The 18162-nt window shown below is 41.0% G+C and overlaps 1 long non-coding RNA gene across 1 annotated transcript; it reads left to right on the top strand.

The window, feature by feature from the left end:
* The first annotated feature begins 4149 nt into the window (after positions 1–4149).
* On the top strand, positions 4150–10544 carry LOC122407005 (uncharacterized). The gene is made up of 4 exons (XR_006260129.1): positions 4150–4702; positions 7198–7512; positions 7708–7847; positions 9570–10544. It is a non-coding gene; the product is annotated as an uncharacterized lncRNA (long non-coding RNA).
* Positions 10545–18162: the final 7618 nt, after the last annotated feature.

Genomic DNA, 18162 nt, shown 5'->3' with positions numbered 1-18162 from the left:
AGGCTATGACAAGATTGCCCGAGCCAAGGAGAAACAAAATGCTGAAATAAGCAAATATGAGGTTATACGAATGCTCATTAACAAAATCGTCTCGAATTTTTTCCCAAACCTTCAATACGCACTTCATTGTTATTGCGTACTTTTTCATAAACTTCGTAAGAAGCGCTCATATTCGTTATATGGAAAGATAAACGACCTTTTACGAATAGTCCCTATAATCCTGTGTATTTTTCTTCATATTTAAACACATTTATCTAAATAAACAATAAGACGAACCCCTTAAAATTTGATGTGGCTGTGAGTCGACTAGACATTTAAATTGTGTGTAATTTTCTAGACTTTCTTAAGAAAATTGTTTCATGCATGAACTACCTTAAGATGCCAGTTTGGTGGGTTCAATAAAATCAATCTCTAAAATACGTCACACCACGTTCGAATACTCACGCATGACAATACGTTTCGTTTTTATTATTAATCCTTTCACTTCTTCACCAGTGGCAAATTATAGTGCCATTAAAAAATGAGAGTCTAACTTTAAGCAGTTATTTGTGACTACAATTACCCAAATTTTTGTTCTCGTACATGAAATTATGCACAAAAAAATGAATTTTGACATGAGAAGCAATCTCCACATGACCTCCGGGAAGAAATCCAGTGTACGCGAAGCCATCAACCGCTTTGTTCAGCTCGCTACGACCATTTTCCTTTCTAAGCGCCATTATGGAGTTAAAAATGGTGAAACTAAATTCGGACGACCAATGATAGAGCGACGCGAGGCCTGCGTGCCCCTCGCACACGTTTCGGAGCAGTTCCCCCACTGCTTAAAACCGCCCGGGACCGATTAGAATATTTGGGTGTTGCTTCACGTTGGACACAGCCTCTCCGAAACTAAAATTGCTCGAGAAGGGGGACTCCGAACGGACGAGGATTAGTCGGTTCTTTTACTTGTAGAAAAATACAAAATGGTGGACGTCACGATATCACGATCGTCATGGATATCGGTGACAAAACTTTCCGGTTTTTTCTCGTTTGCTTTCAGCACACTCGAGTTTTTCTTATTTAAGGTATGGCCACACTAAATATCCACGTGTCTATGTACCATGAATATGCTCATACGAATGAACGATTTTTTTTCATCTCCATTTTGATTAAGTTCATGCAACATTTCAGTTGAATGCAGACACGTTATTTTCTTCAAGTCCATCAGTCGTCTTCGGGATAAAGGTGAATGCAGCCAAGTCTCGCGTCTCGTGGTGTAATAATCAGCGATGCGTTGCAAAATATATACGTTTACGTAATTTTTCCCCATATTTATCTATTTGCGCGGAGAAAATAATCGTAGCGGCATTCTTGTTGTTTTTTCCATGCGCCATGTGAGATTTGGTTTTCGTTTTATCAACCAGTTTTTCAAGTTCGATACGAAGGGGGTGATGGACAGCGTTGAGAGTAGTTCGAGCGTACTATTGCTTTTTCGAAAAACAACGAATTCATCACGTCCGATTCCAAAGGGCAGTGGCGTAAAAAGCGATTTTCGTAAAGCGCCATTTCCCATTAAAAAGCGTGGCACGTACAGTTTTTATTAATGACAAAATAGAATTTTTGCTCGGTGTACAAACCGTCGCGTTATCGAACGTGTTTTTTTAAATGCGATTCTAAAGACGCGATTCTACTGACGAATGTTGGCTTAGAAAAATCAGGACATGTTGTTCGTCATCGTTGACATTCGAAGCACGAGTAGAGAAGTTTTTTTTCGAGCTCGATTGGTTCGACGTTGAATAACCCATAGAGAGTATTTACGTTAATTTACTTTAGAAGGCTCGCTCGTTTTTAACGATCACACGGTTCTTAATATCCAGGACGATAAAGCAAGCTCGTTAAATTTCGAATCTCTCGATGTTGGCAGTCACGTGAGATGCTAATAATAATAATAATAATTAGTAGCAATAAGATAAGTGTTTACAGGATATCAAGGCACGTAGCAAGTGCTCGAGACTATAAAATATGCGGCTAAAATATTTTATTCAACAAGAGAATATCTCGGTATAGCTATATGGACGCGAGCGAAAAGTTTCGTCTTGATCTTCTTCGGTACTTATCTCATGGTCCCGGGAGTGAGAGGGAAAGAGAGAGGCTGCGCGATCTACGAAACTATCCACGTTTTCCTCCGGCGACCTGAGATATCCGAGCGCGCGAGGCCGACGATCCCCTCGGTCTCGTTTGGAGTCTTGGCTGTGGATAAAAGAAGATAGAGTCGGCAGGAGTGAGAGAGTCCGATCTCGCGGGGCAGAGTCTCCGCGAGATCGCTCTTGGTGCGTGCACTCCTGGTTTTTGTTGGCACGTTAACCAGTTGCCGGCGAACCTAACCTAAACCTCGGCGAGGCTTGCGTACAAGTGCGTGGACTTGGTGCACTTCTACCAACTTCTTCGTAAGACCCTCTGGCGTCCATTACAAAAGCAATTTATCTTTACAGCGCAGCATCTCGAGCTGAATTACTTAAAAAGCCGAAGGAGCTTGACGTCGACCAGGAAAAACCGGCTAAATTAACAAAAGTCTTCGAAAAATCAAAGAGGCATGAAAATATGAAAAAAATCTGTGGAATAATCTCGAGGGAGAGGAGAAATACGAGGTGGTGGAGGACGGCATATCGAATGTCGGATGAGCAGGGAGGAGAAGGGCCGCTAGGGAGGGGCAAAGGGATAGAAAAATGGCGTTTGATTCAGCCATTCTTGTAGGGCATCCGGTGCGTGCGCCTTTCTCGAGGCTGCTCAGGCTCCTCCGCACATTAAAACCCTCAAAAGCACGCGTTTACGTGCGCGAGCGTGGTAAAAGACGAGCTCAAATAAACGCGGGCGCATGCATCAGCCAGCCTAACTTTAAGTTCGAAATTATGGGGATTGCGCTGCTCCTTCGCTTTCGGTAACAATCAATACATGAAAAAACGTATATACGCGCAGCAGAGTATATGATCGTATTATAACGAACATGAATTGTTAAGGGGGCTACGCGGAGAGCTTCGTGCGACCGTACACGCAGTGCTGATCCGTTTTCTCTTCGTATACACTCTTCCCTTCCTCTGGCTCTTCCTTTATTTTCCGCAGCATCTTCCCCCCTTTCCTCACGTTCATGGAGCCCAAACCTTTTCTGTCCCTCTCTCTATCTCCGTCTCGTCTTCTCTCGCTCTTTCGTTTTCTCGGCCCCAGTGAAACATCCGTGGCTCCGCGTCCTCTCTTCGCTCTTTCTCTCCTCTTCATACTTCTTGAGCGCGGTTCGCGAGCGTTGATGCAGCGGCACTCGGTGGCCGCGCGCGGTGGTCATGGTTTCAGAGCTCACCGAACCGAGCACCGACCAACCCGGTCATCCCCGACTGACCAAACTGGTTTTTCGCGGTCGTTTCTGATGCTCCGCGTACCACAATTTGATAGATTTCTGCTTTATACCGATCTTTCTCTTTCCCTCCGGCCCCTGCGCTCCGCTCCCTCTTCCTCGCTCTCTTCGCCCTCCGGGAACATTCGAGCGAAGAAAGAGAAAGATGGCGCTCGCCTCATACACAAGATTAATACTTCATGTTCGTGAGAGATGCATCAACGTGTGGTCCACGCAGCAACCGACCTTTTTATTTTTCTTTTTTATCAATCACGTGTCCGCGTGTGCGTTTCAATGTTCTCGATCGACGAACCCGAGCCCCAGAAGACTCGGTGGCTCGGCAGGTGCATCAATTGACCACACACTCGACTACTTTTCTTCGCGATATTCGATCTATCCGCGAGCATCATAGAAAAATATGTATTCCCCGATAAACTACGCGGATACGAGAAAACGAGTTTTTTCCAAGGGCCCAATCGGATTCTTCAAATCTTCGAGAAGATGGCTGCTCGAGAGGCGAGCACATATCGAGAGATTGCGGACGGCGATGGAATAACGACGAAATCAAATTTCTCCGTTCAATTTCAATTACAGTTAGGTGAGTGTTCATTGAGCTTACAAAGTCTTCATCAGATTTGCATTCAATCCACTGAATCGCAAGCAGCAACCCCGATTTGCGGATAAATCAATGTTTCAATAACTTGACACCGGAACACGAGCCACCCAGCAGCAGTTTTATGAACATACTAAAATACCATCATTTCCAATGGTTTGTGCGCAGGAGGCCCAAAAAACCGAAGATATATGTTCAAGCAGCGTCTGTTTCGATTGATCTTTTGCTGCGCCAAAAAAGCGCCCGAGGAGAAAAAAAACTTCTGTCATCATTTATTTCGCTCCGGTACCCCGTTTTTTCATACTCTTCCCTTTCGTCTTGGTCTGACAGACCAAAGGATGAAGCCCCAGAGGACAACGAAACCAGGAAGGCAGGAGGGGCGGGGGGCAGCGGAGAGAAAAAATTTACATGAAACGCGTTTCTCCTCGCGAGTGTTTCTTCCAGCTCTGGCTGCATACACGTGAGCCTGACATAAATTGAAACGTCAGGAGAGAGGAAGATGGGGAAGAGAGTGAGAGAGAGAGAGCGAGAGCGAGAGAGCAGGAAGAGCACGACGGGGGGAGAATTGTGCGTGGAAGTTGGTCGCCCAGAAGGACTACCGTTTCGCTCACATGTCATCGAAGCAAACGAAGAAAGAGACAGAGAAATTTAACGTTGAAGTTCATCAGTCATTCCCACGGACATGGAATCATTGCAAGATATCTCCACTCCCAGCTTCATATCTCGTACGAATATAAACATACACATATATGTGTTATATATATTTTCTTTAGCCCTGACGTATACACACCCAGTGTAAAATGACGTCCTCATAAAATGCCTGCACAGTAAGGGAGGCCAGAGAACAGTAAAGTGTAGATCCCTATAAAGCATGATGCATGCGTTGGATGTTGTTGCTTCTCTTTCCATGCTTGACTCGCGCGATATGCACGAGGAAGGGACATCATTTCACTTTTTCGCTTTCTTCCATCTTCCTCGGTTTGTGGGTGCCCGTATGTACGTGTTGATAAAGTGGGGTAGGTCGTGATTGCTCCAGCGATACAAAGGGTGGACACGAAACCCCCTTGGGCACCCTTCCCCACAATGCCCGGCAGTTCTACCGGTTTTTCCAGCCTCCGCGGCGTCCACTGAGATATGGAAAATAAGATGCGGCTGCGATGATTTCGCGAGTATGTTTAACCGCACTCTCGCCCCCTGCGAGAGCATACGAAGTGTCTCGAAATTCAAGCTCAAATTTAACCGGACATGCAGATCGCAACGTTCTCGGGGGGATAATAGTTTTGAGCATTCTTTTCACGGCGCGCTCGTCCCTTTGTTCGTGGGATCCTGATTAGTCGACGGGATCGTTGAAGGCAGAGGGGGGGAGGCATTATTTGTACAGTTTTAGCGCGCGAGGAGCAGCCTCGTCGTTCACCATTTGCCACGCCCATGCCTCCTTATCGGTGCGCTCGATTGGTTGTCTTCAGCTTCGCGTCTTATCGAAGGTGCTCGCTGCGCGAGATGGAAAAACGTTTTCTCTGTAAAATTACTAAAGCTGCCGATATTTACGAGGATTCGCAACGATTCCAAATTTCTCGAACACGCGACTGACGAGCGATTGTCCGAGTTTAAATATAAAATTGTCGCCCGCGTATCCGTACACCGTCCAATCGCCGGGCAAGTTGTTTGCATTCTACATATTCTTCACACATAAATAGTCCATAAAAAATTCTACCCATCGGGTACGTACGGTAACAATCCAGATGGAAGAGTGACTGACACGAAGCACCCATGTAGACGTTTGATACCCGCGTTATATACGAGTCACCGTCAAGTGGCGAAGAATGCTAATACAATGAAGGGATGAAAAGGATGCTTTCATCGATGCCACGCATGGTAAAACCGCCATCCACAGCGCCAAATGAACCAGAAAATCACAAAGTTCTCGAGACCAAAAGAGTATCAGCTGTTCGACCGCTTTTTTCAGGGGAATTTAACTTGCGTTGCGTTTACTTCGCCCCCAATATTTTTCATTGATGAACTTTTATCCGATTGAATTTTCGAACCAGGTCGGTGCGGCTTGTCCTTCTACTTTATATCTCGCGAGATACTTTTTCTTTTTTTTTTTCATTGTTTCATTAATTTGGCCGCGTAATGAGGCTAGAATTTTCCAGGAAACTCGCGTATATGCTCGGATTTCAACGACTATGTGCCTGCGCTATTCTCCAGATATAACACACACTCGAAACATGCGTGTTCATTTATGTATGAACTTCCATGTGTGCTCGTATAATTGGCCTCCGCGTTTCTTTTCAGACGAAACGAGACAAGATTCGTTTGCGAGTATCGCGTTCGCGTCTCTCGCTAAGAGCTCTCTGATAACACATTTTTCTTGGGTCTCCATCGTTAAAAAGTATTAAAGATTAAAGTTTGTTGAAAACAAGCTTTATCTTTTGGCTATTCACCGCGGCGAGGGGTGAAGCAACCTTTTTCTTTTACTCTCTATAACAGTCTCTTTACAATCACACGTTCCTTCGCGTGCATACGCGCATGGATCTTGAAAAACGGTTCAAATGTCTGTCAAGATAAACTTATCCTTATCAAAATACCTTATCTTGAATAATGTCGCTCGAATTTGAAAAATTACAATTTCACGGATGCTCTAGACCTGCTCGTTTTCTTACGACTTACCGACGACTTCCAGATTTCGATGGATTTTATAACTCAGCGAAGATTTTGGGATCGAAGAATATACCACGAAATCGCTTTGTCTTGTACAATCAATTTGTGCAATTTACCGAATAATACCTCTTTGACATATGAATTTTCATTTTTCAACAGAAATCATTTTTCAAAGGAACATTTTTGCACTTCATTTCTCCACGTGGTTTTCGATGACATTTATTATTTCACACTTTTTTTCCGCCAATTATCATTTTCATTGAGAGTTTTTCGAGAGTGCTTCGAACAACGAGATTTATCTGACAAGCAACTTGAAATTTTACCTTGGAAGATAATGAAACTCATCAACGAGTTTCTTGTATCGAATTGCACACCTTCGAGGTCAAAATAGCTTGTTTTTGAGGTTCGAAGATTAACTTCGGATCTGTTAGATTTCTTTTCATTGCTTTGGATCGATAAAATTTAACGTTGCCAACTGATAATGTATTTTTGAAACTCCTCATTCGACAATTTACGCTTTTTTTCGAATCTTGAATCTCAACGAGAACGTGTATTTTAGGAAATAGTTTGCTTCAACGAAGATTCGGTTTGAACGACAGAAACCGTCATGCGGCGACGATCGCATCGACGTCATTGACGGTCAAAGTTTTCCGACGACCCCGGAATGTTCCCTCTCCGTACCCCTGGCCGGGTCAAAGACTTGAGATTATGACAGTTGGCGCGCTCTTCTGTGAAGTTGAATCGCACAATTTGGTGAAAAGAACTCGAATTTACGATGCGGCAAACGGAAGATCGAAAGCTCAACGGATGCGTTTAATACGATGATCCGTCGACTATTGAAATCCACGTATCTTAATGCAGATCATGTCTGTAGGTTCGTATTTTATGGGTGACTAAATCGGATCGATTTTTACTTCCTAATTAAGGATATATAATCACTTTAAATTAATGTCAGAGTTATTTAATTCGAAATTGTAAATACATTTTTTCCACTTGTATTTTGGCGAATGAAATTACAAGCCATTAATTAATCGAGAATCCATCACTAAAAATAGTGTAATATTTTTAGGCTAAAACACTATAGTTTTACGTAAAAAATCAACAAAGAGAAAGAAATGGATCGAGAGAAAAAAGTGTTAATAAAAAGACAGATGGCGATGACAGGAATGAGCCGAGCCAAGAAGAAACAAAATACCGAAATGAGCAAATGTGAGGTCTTATGAGTGCTCATTACCAATTTCGTTCAATCTTCAACGTAATAAATTTTTATCACTAGTGAGACAATAGTCTCGAATTTTTCCTCAAACCTTCATTATATACTTCTTTGTTATCGTGTACTTTTTCATAAACTTCGGAACAAGCGTTCGTTCGTTATATGGAAAGATAAACGATTTTTTACGTTTATAACCCTGTGCATTTTTCTACATATTTAAACACTGTTATCTAAATAAACAATCAGACGAAACCCTTAAAATTTGATGCGGATGTCAGTCGACAACCCATTTAAATTGTGTGTAACTTTTAAGACTTTCTTAAGAAAATGGTTTCGTGCATGAAGTACCTTAAAAAAGGACAAAACACACGCGGACACAAAACTCACATGAAATATTTAGTGCAATTCGTTTCCATCGACTTTCGACCTTTGCGAAAATATTGCTGCACATCGGCGATAATTACAAAATCGTACGATCGTTATCGCGTTTAATCCTCAAAAAACTTGGCTCGAATGCCTGTTGTTATCTCAACGAAAAGATAAACTGCGCCGGACTTTGTGTTATCGTGAATTTTTTGGCTTTTTCTTTTTCTTTTTCTTTTTTTTTTTTTTTTTTTTTTTAATAAAATGTCTTATCTCCACAAATAATCCATCACAGATTAGCAGCGGCGAAGCCGTGTATTAGATGATCCGGCGAAAACGACAAATTTGCCACATTTCGCGAGCGATACCGGCCTTGATTCACGCGCGTAAATGTCACCGATCGCCTACATTTTTCTCCGATTCTCAAAGCGATCCTCTCGAGAGATACGAACGCGAATATCGATCGAACCGCGTGACGTCGTCGTCCCCAATGATTTTTCCCCGTCATTCTTCCTCGTCGCAACTCTTATCAACGACTTCGTGTGCTGAGATTGAGATTTTTTTTTCTCAAACTAATAAAAATCTAAGAATTTCGATGAGAGAGTGCGGTAAAAAATGAAAAATTCAAGGCTTTTCGTGCCACTTTCGTTAAAAACTCCTTTTCATCATTCTTCCCTTTATCGCTTGGCTAAAAACCCTTTTAATCCAGAATCGTCAACAATTTATTGCGTGAAATTATCACTCAACTTCATTCCCAAAGATTGTCTCGACCCAGAGTACTTTACAATTACTCCCCCTGCTTGGTTTTACACGCGAACTCGTTTTTTTTCTCTGCCTTGAAACATTAAACTGAAAGAAAAATAACGAAGGTTTGCACCACGTGCACATAGAGAAAAAATATACATTCAGGGGACAAATAATTGAAAGTTTGCGAGAGCACCACCTGGAAACGTCATTCACAGAAAGAAAGAGATAGATCGCGAGACGAAAATGTAACGCTGTTCATTTTATTCAACAAAAAATCGTGTGTGTGGGTTGAGTATTTAAAATGCATACGTATATATGTCAACACAAATGTAAGAGTAGTTTTGCGAGAAGAGACAGACGGCATGGCGATAACTCAATAACGCAAACTTCTTGCTTGGCGTGACAGAAAGGGGAGGAAATATTTTCCGGCAGAGCACAGCCGGGCTTGTCATTCAGAAACTTGTATACAAATATCTCTCTGCTCGAGTTTACAACGCCATTTGTACATTAATTCCTTTCGTATATACGCGCTCATGGCTGCGATACTCGCGTAAATTTTTATATTTTCAGCTGAATTTTATTTCTACTTCGATTTAAATATGTTTCAGGTCACGTTATCAAAGAAAACCGTAATTTGGGGCGATCAAGATGAAAGGAACATTAATGAGTGTGAAAATAAATAAAAAAAAAATAAAAAAAAAACAATTATTTGTAGGATTCCAAGCGATCCTGGTCGACTGAAATGTTGATTTCTCTCGAGCCTGCTGTCAGCATCGCACTTTTACGAAAACACAAATTAAGTTTTCAGCTAAAGTTGCGTGCTCACCTGGAAATAATCGAATTGACGAAGAGATCAATTTCGATAGGAACAACAATTATTTGAGAGAATAATGAGAGCGACGAGTCGACAAAAGTTTCTGCGTCGGAGGATGCGATAAGTGCGAAAATCGACGAAGAAAAATGAAGAATGTGGAGACTTTCGCGTAGCCGACTTATCGTCGGGCACATGCTGAGATCGCGAGCAAAGACTGGCGATGGCGCACATGGAGTGCCAGATGGTCCGCAAACGTTTCATTCCATACGTTTGATGTGCGGATATAATGCGAAAGGAATGAAATTCGTGAGTCTGCGCGCAAGTATGCGATGCAAAAATCGTCGGTTGTTATGAAAACAAATGTATGTGCGCACACACGTGCTCTTTATTGCGACGCTCCAATTTACACGAGAAAGCTCTTCTGATGCACATTCGTAAATGAAATTCACGCATCAATAAAACATCTTAAATTGTCCGGAATCGCTGAGACAACATGGAGCTTTTCAATATGTTCAAGTACGAACATTAAGAAACGACTTTCACATTATTAGTAGAGAAAGGTAAAGCGAAAGAAACTGACCAAATTATTGATGAATATATTGTGCAAAAATAAAGAAAAACGTACATTAAAAACAAAGGAGTTAATCAAAATACACAACTAATTTTTTATCACTTTTACTTTACTCACTTTTCGTACAGAAAAATGGGGGGAAGACAGGTCCAAAAAAAAGATGGGTGTGCTCATCTGCTGATAAAATCTGTGGAGTGGATGATCGGAAAAATAAATGGTTTTAGATTCAATAGGTAAATGGCTACAGCGCATATCATACGATTTTTTCAATAATAACGAAATGGCCGCCATTTTTCCAAAAACTACGAAAAAGCACGTTTTTTGTAAAAAAAAATAGTTCCGCTCAAAATTTCAAAATTCGTGTCATATGTGCGATAGCTACAGTCATAAAGAACATGGGGTAAAAACAAGCCGTCTGAAAACGTAATTTTGAGAAAAACGCATTGAAACAAAGGCAGGTACGCGCGGTATCGCACTGGGCGATGCGTATTAGCACGCTCAGACAGCCAAAAGTATAAACGTCGCTCAAAAGTACACTTGGACTGCTCACTTCTTTATCAAATTTTAGTTTGACACTTTTAAATATGTATACTTTCGAAAAGTGAAATAAAAAAAAAAACGAGTTTTTGAAAATCCTAATTAGGGTTGACCCCTTGAGTACTTGACACCAACGAGTATTGAACAATTCTTGGTCGATCGTCCCGAAAAGAGTTGGAAAAATGTGAATGCTACCCGACGAGACGAGCGTAATTGCAACTCGTGCGTTGACTTTTAATGTTCTAGGGTGTAACTTGACATTTTTCTTCGAGATTAATCAAGTATGGATCATCAGAATGACGTAAGCAACATCTTCAAGTGATGAATCGGTATCTTTTTAAATTCATCGTCTTATTTCATGACAAGAAAAAACCAATGAAAAATTCAAACACGTTCCATTAGAAACAAACGTTTCCGACATTGCTTCTGTGAATCGACGCCTACGATCAAGGTTTATTTTTTGCGAAAAATCGTCACGGTGTTGACTGAGGTTGTACTTGTCCAGCATTCGTAATTTTTGGGCCGACGATATTTCGAAGATCGTTGAAACGAAATTTTTGAACTGAAACCGATTTTCAGACACCGAAGCTTGTGAAATTGTGGTCTTGAAAATGCTCAATGAAAAATCGATAGCAAAATAATCGCATTCGTTCTCCATGAAGTTTCGCCTCAAACCTGATCGACGCACCTGTCAAAAAAATCCCCAAATACTGAAAATTCTTCGGCTCCTCATAACAGCAACGTTTGCTCTCGATAATGCCTCGACCGTCACTCAATCAGAGAAAAAAAACAATCGAGTTTTTACCCACCGTCTTCCATGGCTCGCGAAGCAATCTCGATAGTAGCCAATAAGGTGAAAAAAGCTCATAAAAATCCTGAAATACTTGATTAAGCGAGGACAATCGCAACGATCCGTCTTATTGCATTAATTATACTTTTGCATCCGTTAGCTGCGAAGAAAAAGAGAAAAATGGAGACTCGAACGAGTTATCATCCAGTCGATTATCCCCGAGTCAGTCGACTATAACAACTGTAGTACTACTGTGTATACAGCGTATTAGCAGTGGTAGTGACTGCTGGAGCTAATTTTCTCTGTCGTTCTCCGGCGTAGCGTGAATCTCGTTGGCGGGAGAGCCAACTTCTACGCTCTCGTCGTTGGCGGTTGCTCCGGTGAATGGAAACGTGAATGGGTGCGCGCGGCCGTGAGTACCGCAGAGACTCTTTGCTTCTCAATATACACATATAAATTTATATACGTCCATGCGCATTTATACACGCTACGTACAAATTTTTATAGCTATAGATATGAAAAATCCGTCGATAGATTCAGCTCCGCTGTATATCGAAACAAAAGTAAGAGGCACAGCGGAGGTTGTCACTGACGATCGGGGGAATCGCAATCACGAAATTGCGGGAACAAAAATTACGTTTCCAATGGACTTGTTTTTATTGGGGAACTGACCTCGATTTTGGAGAGATTTTTCAACGATCTAGGAATCTCATTGAAAAACGGGGCAATTTTATTTCGATCGGTGCACAAAACTTGATCCTCGTTTGTACGTGATTCGTAATGAAAATAAAATATTTATTACTTAAGGAAGTTCAAGCGATTTGTATAAGATATCATATACGAAAAATAAATTAGATAAAATTCGAGTGAATCTTGTTGAACGGCGCTTAATTGTGTGCGTCAGGTAATCGAGAGGTTCTTAGGGAAGCTTTAGAAAAATTGGGAACTCCAACATCAATAAATATCTCAAAATTTCGAGGCGGCGAATCATCGGCATATTTTATTGTGCAAAGTTGGGAAATAATTTTTCCATAAGCTACGCTTGAACCTCCTTAAACTCTCGCACGGGAGCGATGCGATGCTCGCGGAAAAATCTTGTTAACGTTTTTGAGGCCTCGGGGTGACTGGAATAGCGATGGAAAGTGAAAAGCGGAGGAATTAAAGAATTTGCGCGGACGCGGTGTATAAGGAAAAGGCTGTTTTCGAGCACAGCGAATAATGACATCGAAAAAGGGTACAGAGGCGGACTCCCGTCGCACGGGGTCTGAGAGTAGGGGAGACACGAATAGATAAATAGATTGGATAGATTGGTCGTCCAACTGTGACGCTCGAATGAGAAGAGATCGTGAAAAGAATGAACCTTCGGTCGAGCGAAAAGAGATGGAGAACGAGAGAGAAATAAGAGAGATAGTTCTGCGAGACAACGCGAGTGAGAGAAAAGCAAACGTTGGAGAAAAAAAACAAACAAGGAGATAAAAAACGGAATTCTTATCCGTGTCCTTTTCTCTTACATCGATTTATCCACCATCTTATATTCTTACTTCGTGCGTAAATATCTTGATTCGTATTTGTGTAAGAAAAGACTGCAGAGTTTGATCTCTTTCTCATTATATTTTCGTCTCCCTTTTATCATCGAGACATTACCGAGGTATTTATTCGTGACGCCGCGATGCATAAACGTCGAAGGGGCTCCCACGATCGGTTCATGGTCTTGACTCTACTCGTAATAACTTTATACAAGACACAGAAAGAGAAAGAATACTGTGACGATCAGCCGCGGACACTTTAGGATCGCTTTGTCCCATTATTCAAACGTCATTTAGACACGCATATGCGAGTAACCAAACAGCCCTTCGTACTCCACTGTAAAAAAAGTCATTGGATAAACGAAACGTGGCATTACACGAAGAAAACCGATTCGTTTTGTGCAGTGAGGAATATATTATTTTTCAAGAATTTTCAAACAATTTAACCACCGATTGCAAACAGCATAGTATTTTTTGAATTTTCCAATTTTTCGTCCCTTCTATTCTGAACAGCTTTATGTGGATGGCAAAAAGTGATGCACGTGAGAATTATATTTCGTTTTATTTTTGAGTGTTATTCGTCGTATCAGACCAGCACTTACTGATCGACGAATGTACACCGAATAAGTGAGACATTTTAGCATAGATATAGTTTTTTTTTTTCAGAAACACCCGAGCATACTTTACAATATAAACATTTGAAGCGACTGAAAATATTTTTTACTATGCTTATAGAGAAAAAAAGTCTTGAGTCTTTTGAATAAAAGGTATGGGTATTGGTATTTTTACTATGGGGGATATAGAACAGTTCTCGTCATTGCTCTTTGAATTAATGCTGCAATCCAGTACAAATGTACTGTCCCCGAGATGCTGTATTGCTAATACTTTCCTCTAGAAATTAGAAATGAATGAAATGTGTCAATGAAATATATATTCATTGCAAGGTTAAATATGATTAAACCAACAAAAGAGTTTTAGATCAAACTGCAGGTTCATTTTCTCCGAAAACATGGCAGTTGAATGAAGAAAACTCTTTGAATAAAATAAATTGTTATTGAATCAACGATTTTTTTTCTCAGTGTTCATCCTCGGAACGATGAGGAATCGTTGATAAGATCGAGTCCAATTATTATCATTTTGATGGATCACGAATGAAATCTCTGTTGTATCGAATGAATATTTTTCGCAATGATTAGAAACTTTTATTTCCAGTTGAATATTTCGATCGTAAATCTCCGATTTTTCACCGGATGCTGTATAAATTTGACAAATGTAAAAATGTCGGTACTCGAATTTTTACTTATTTGCTGGCGAACGGAAATCTGTAATTGGCAATAAATAATTATCCCACCAGTCTCGACGTTGCAGCGCGCCGAAGAGGTTTTTCTTCCGTAAATTTCATCATAAAATACACACTTTCTTCTTCGAAGCGTACGAATATCACATTTATAGCAGGTACTTATAACAGCTTGAGTGAAAAGAAAAAAATCGTTTAGAAAACGGAAAGTTTTGTCAACACAAATTATATTGCATTTCGTGATACGTTTTTTGCTCACTCGCATGCATACTCACTGCACCCGGGGCATGTGATGCAGACCGCATATTCAGAGCTAACACACATACTCGGATCCCGACGTTCCAAGAGCGCGGAGATCCCAGTTCCAGCAGCTGGCCTTGCCGCGTGAAAGGCATACGGAAACCGGGCCCGTCCATCTTGTTACGTAAAAGCTTCGAGTTTTCATGAGATCTGTGTCCAAACTAACACGCGATGAAAAATGGGAGAAAGAGACTCGCTAAAACGGCAGCGTTTTTATATTTTCTTGGCTGAAGCGATCCTCGGAATTAAATATTTTTTTCAGACGTTTTCAATTTTTATATATTTTTACTTCGAGACCGAATGAACGATCCGTGATCCGTGATATTAAAATCCAAATATGAAAATATTTCCCTGCCTTCGAATAAATTAATTTCAATTTCGCAATCACATGGAAAAAATAAAACGAACAAATTGATTGAAAATTTTTTTCTGCTCAAGCTGTGTGTGGCCTGTGGACAAACGGCGTTGATACTCCATCGATTAATAAAGATTTATTAAAACTAAGTGTTCATCAATTATTCATCGTGTTCATTTCGTATCGTGTACACGACGCCCGCATAGATAGATTGGTTGGCAAAATAAAAGAAGTCGAAGGCAGTGGAGCAGCACGAGAAATGAGAAATAAGAATCCAATTTGAAAATATCGATGCCGATAAGATCGATTGATTGTTTCAACTTTATGACACTCGTTATAGGAACGACGAAAATAAAACGATGACTCCGACTCGTCGGCGATATTAAATTATATATCGCCAGCGAATAATATTCGCGGCGCATGAAGCAGAGGAATAGATTGGCACGAGGAGGGTCTGAGCATGGGTTGGGAAAAGTTAATTTTGCCTGGCGAGGTGCAACAGCCTCTTGCGAAAATTGCAGTTGGTATGGCCTGAAAAAATAAAGGCCCCTAGTGAGCGATAGCCGTGTGCATGGTGTCTTGATGATAAGTGTGTACGTCGCACAGAGACGCGAGCACAGCGAGCAATGTGTGTTTGTCGATGTACACACGTATAATCACGTTGGCAGTGAGGCGATAAGCGATGCGCAAAAATGAGGTTGAAATTGCAAAACTTCGGTACGAGGCAGACCGAGCCATTTTGATAAAGTTCGACGAACAATAAGTCCGAGAAAAGGAGAGAGGAGAGCGAGCGTGCGTATATAGAAGAGAGAAACCAAGTCGAAGAACATGATTCAACGTCGTACAGAGTCTTATCGCGTTTGCACAAATATTTTATCGAATCTGCGAAATTTAGTTAAGCAAGAAAAACATCATAAAAGTACAGCCGCGCGCTGGATTAAGTGGGAGGGAAAACTTGCCGGTTGAATGTTTCGATGTTGAGGCAACTTGAAGACGCGGTCACCGCGTGAACGAGATATTGAGGTATCTAAATGGATCGTAGCGCATCGATTCTTCGAGATTGACGGAGGACAATGCAAATAAAAAATGTGTGTCAACGAATGGAGCGAAAGAGGGAGAGACGAAACTGCGAAATTGTGGAGAAGAAAATAATTGAGAGCGAGCAAATTTTATCGAGCGATCGAAATTATCAGATGAGAGAGGGAGAGAGAAAAAGAGAGGCCTTGCATTCTCGGTGCAACCAATAAGTTTTAGCACAGTGGGGAGACAGTTGACGTCTCTCAGTGCGGTCTAAAAGGGGCTTATTGAACCTGTATCCGGGCAACGATTCATAATATCACTATCATCGACTCCTTCAAACAATAACTTTTTTGTCCAAATTTTTCGTCGACTGCGCTTTTGTAGAAGAATGAAATTGCGCTCTACACTGTAAAAATGTTTTTCAAACTATGGTATGCTTACGAAGAAGTTTGGCGAGCGTTGAATTCCCACTTTTTGACTAGGGTCCACTGATCGCATTTCACAATTCGAAACCCTAATAACTCTTTGAATTAGTAAATCCAGCGCCATTAATTTACGATTTTCCGGCATTATGGCTTTGAAATTTCGGTGATTTATGACGAATAGTTGACAATATTAATGGGGGTGGAAGTAAATTTCTAAATGGATCGTTCGGTGAACAAGGAACTATTCTGTTTGACAGTTTGAAATGATTTTTGTTGCTGGTTTTTGACGAAAAAAATATGCTCGGCAATTCCAACATATTTATTTTCTGGACAATCAATCATGCGTGAACTTATGATTTCCCTTGACCGCATTTCCTCATCAGTTACAGAATTAGAAATGAAGGAAATTTGTGCGAGCATTAAGAATAGAGTCGGGAAGAAGGGCATTTGATTTTATTCAAAGGGGTCTCTTTCGTTGATTGATTGAGATCGGCCGAGTCTCTCTTCATACGTGCATACACATGTGTGCAAATATATATACATTTATAAGTATATACACATATTATGTTGCATGCTGTCGCGAAGCTGCTATACTTGTGCTTTCATTGAGGGTGCCCAACGACGGTGCAATGACCGCTACTGCATATACCGCGCTCTCTCTTTTTCTTCTCTCTCTCTCTCTCTCTCTCTCTCTCTCTCTCTCTTCTTCTTTCTTTCTCGGTTGATTCGACGAGTGGGACCCAACGATGACGCACGACCAACCGTCCTCGAAACAACAAAAATTTATTTAACAAATAGAGAGGAAGAGAGACAGAGAAAGAGAAAGAGAGAGAGAGGGGGAGAGAAAAGAATCGTATTGCAGCGAGTGGCCCGTCCATCCGTCGGCCATATCGCCTCGCCCACCAAGAGTTTGTGCGGACGAAATTTCACTTATACACTCGACGTCAGCAATAAAACTATATGAAACGAGTTTTAGAGTAGCCGAACTCTCGACAAAAATCGTACTCGCGTATTCGGTTAATTTTGACCATTCTAATTGATAACTGGACACAAACTCGTGGAAAATAATCAGCGACCTCTGAATCATCCGAATCATTACTGTTTGGATTATTTCAATTGAACGAAGTTTTCAACAAATTTTGATGACGTGGGTCCAAGTGGAATCGTCTTCTAGCAATTGAACTCGAGTTATTAAGCAATTTGACATCGAAATAGTGGATAAACTATGTGTCAATGATGTCAAGTAATCGAACCTGGATCGAAAGAAGCATCGATTTGTGTGAAATACACGTATCGCTGACAATTTGAAGAAATGAAATGAAAAATACGCTTTTGTTTATTGTTCCATTGACGAAATTCTTATTTTTTGTGTCATCGATGCAGCTCGGAAAAGAGGCTCATTTATTTTTCACTCTTTTTTCCCCATAAGCTCATCTGTTCACATATATGATGCACGAAGTGCAGGTGCATCGGTCTCGTAAATAATTGATACGCGGCTAATTCGCCCGACCGCGAGTCAATATTATAATCACCTTTTGTAGCGTCTATTAAAATGAGGAGAGATAA

Source organism: Venturia canescens, chromosome 2 (genome assembly GCF_019457755.1).
Source record: "Venturia canescens isolate UGA chromosome 2, ASM1945775v1, whole genome shotgun sequence".
NCBI classification, from domain to species: Eukaryota; Metazoa; Arthropoda; class Insecta; order Hymenoptera; family Ichneumonidae; genus Venturia; species Venturia canescens.
Note: the sequence above shows the minus strand (reverse complement) of the source record. Positions and strands in the feature narration are given on the sequence as shown.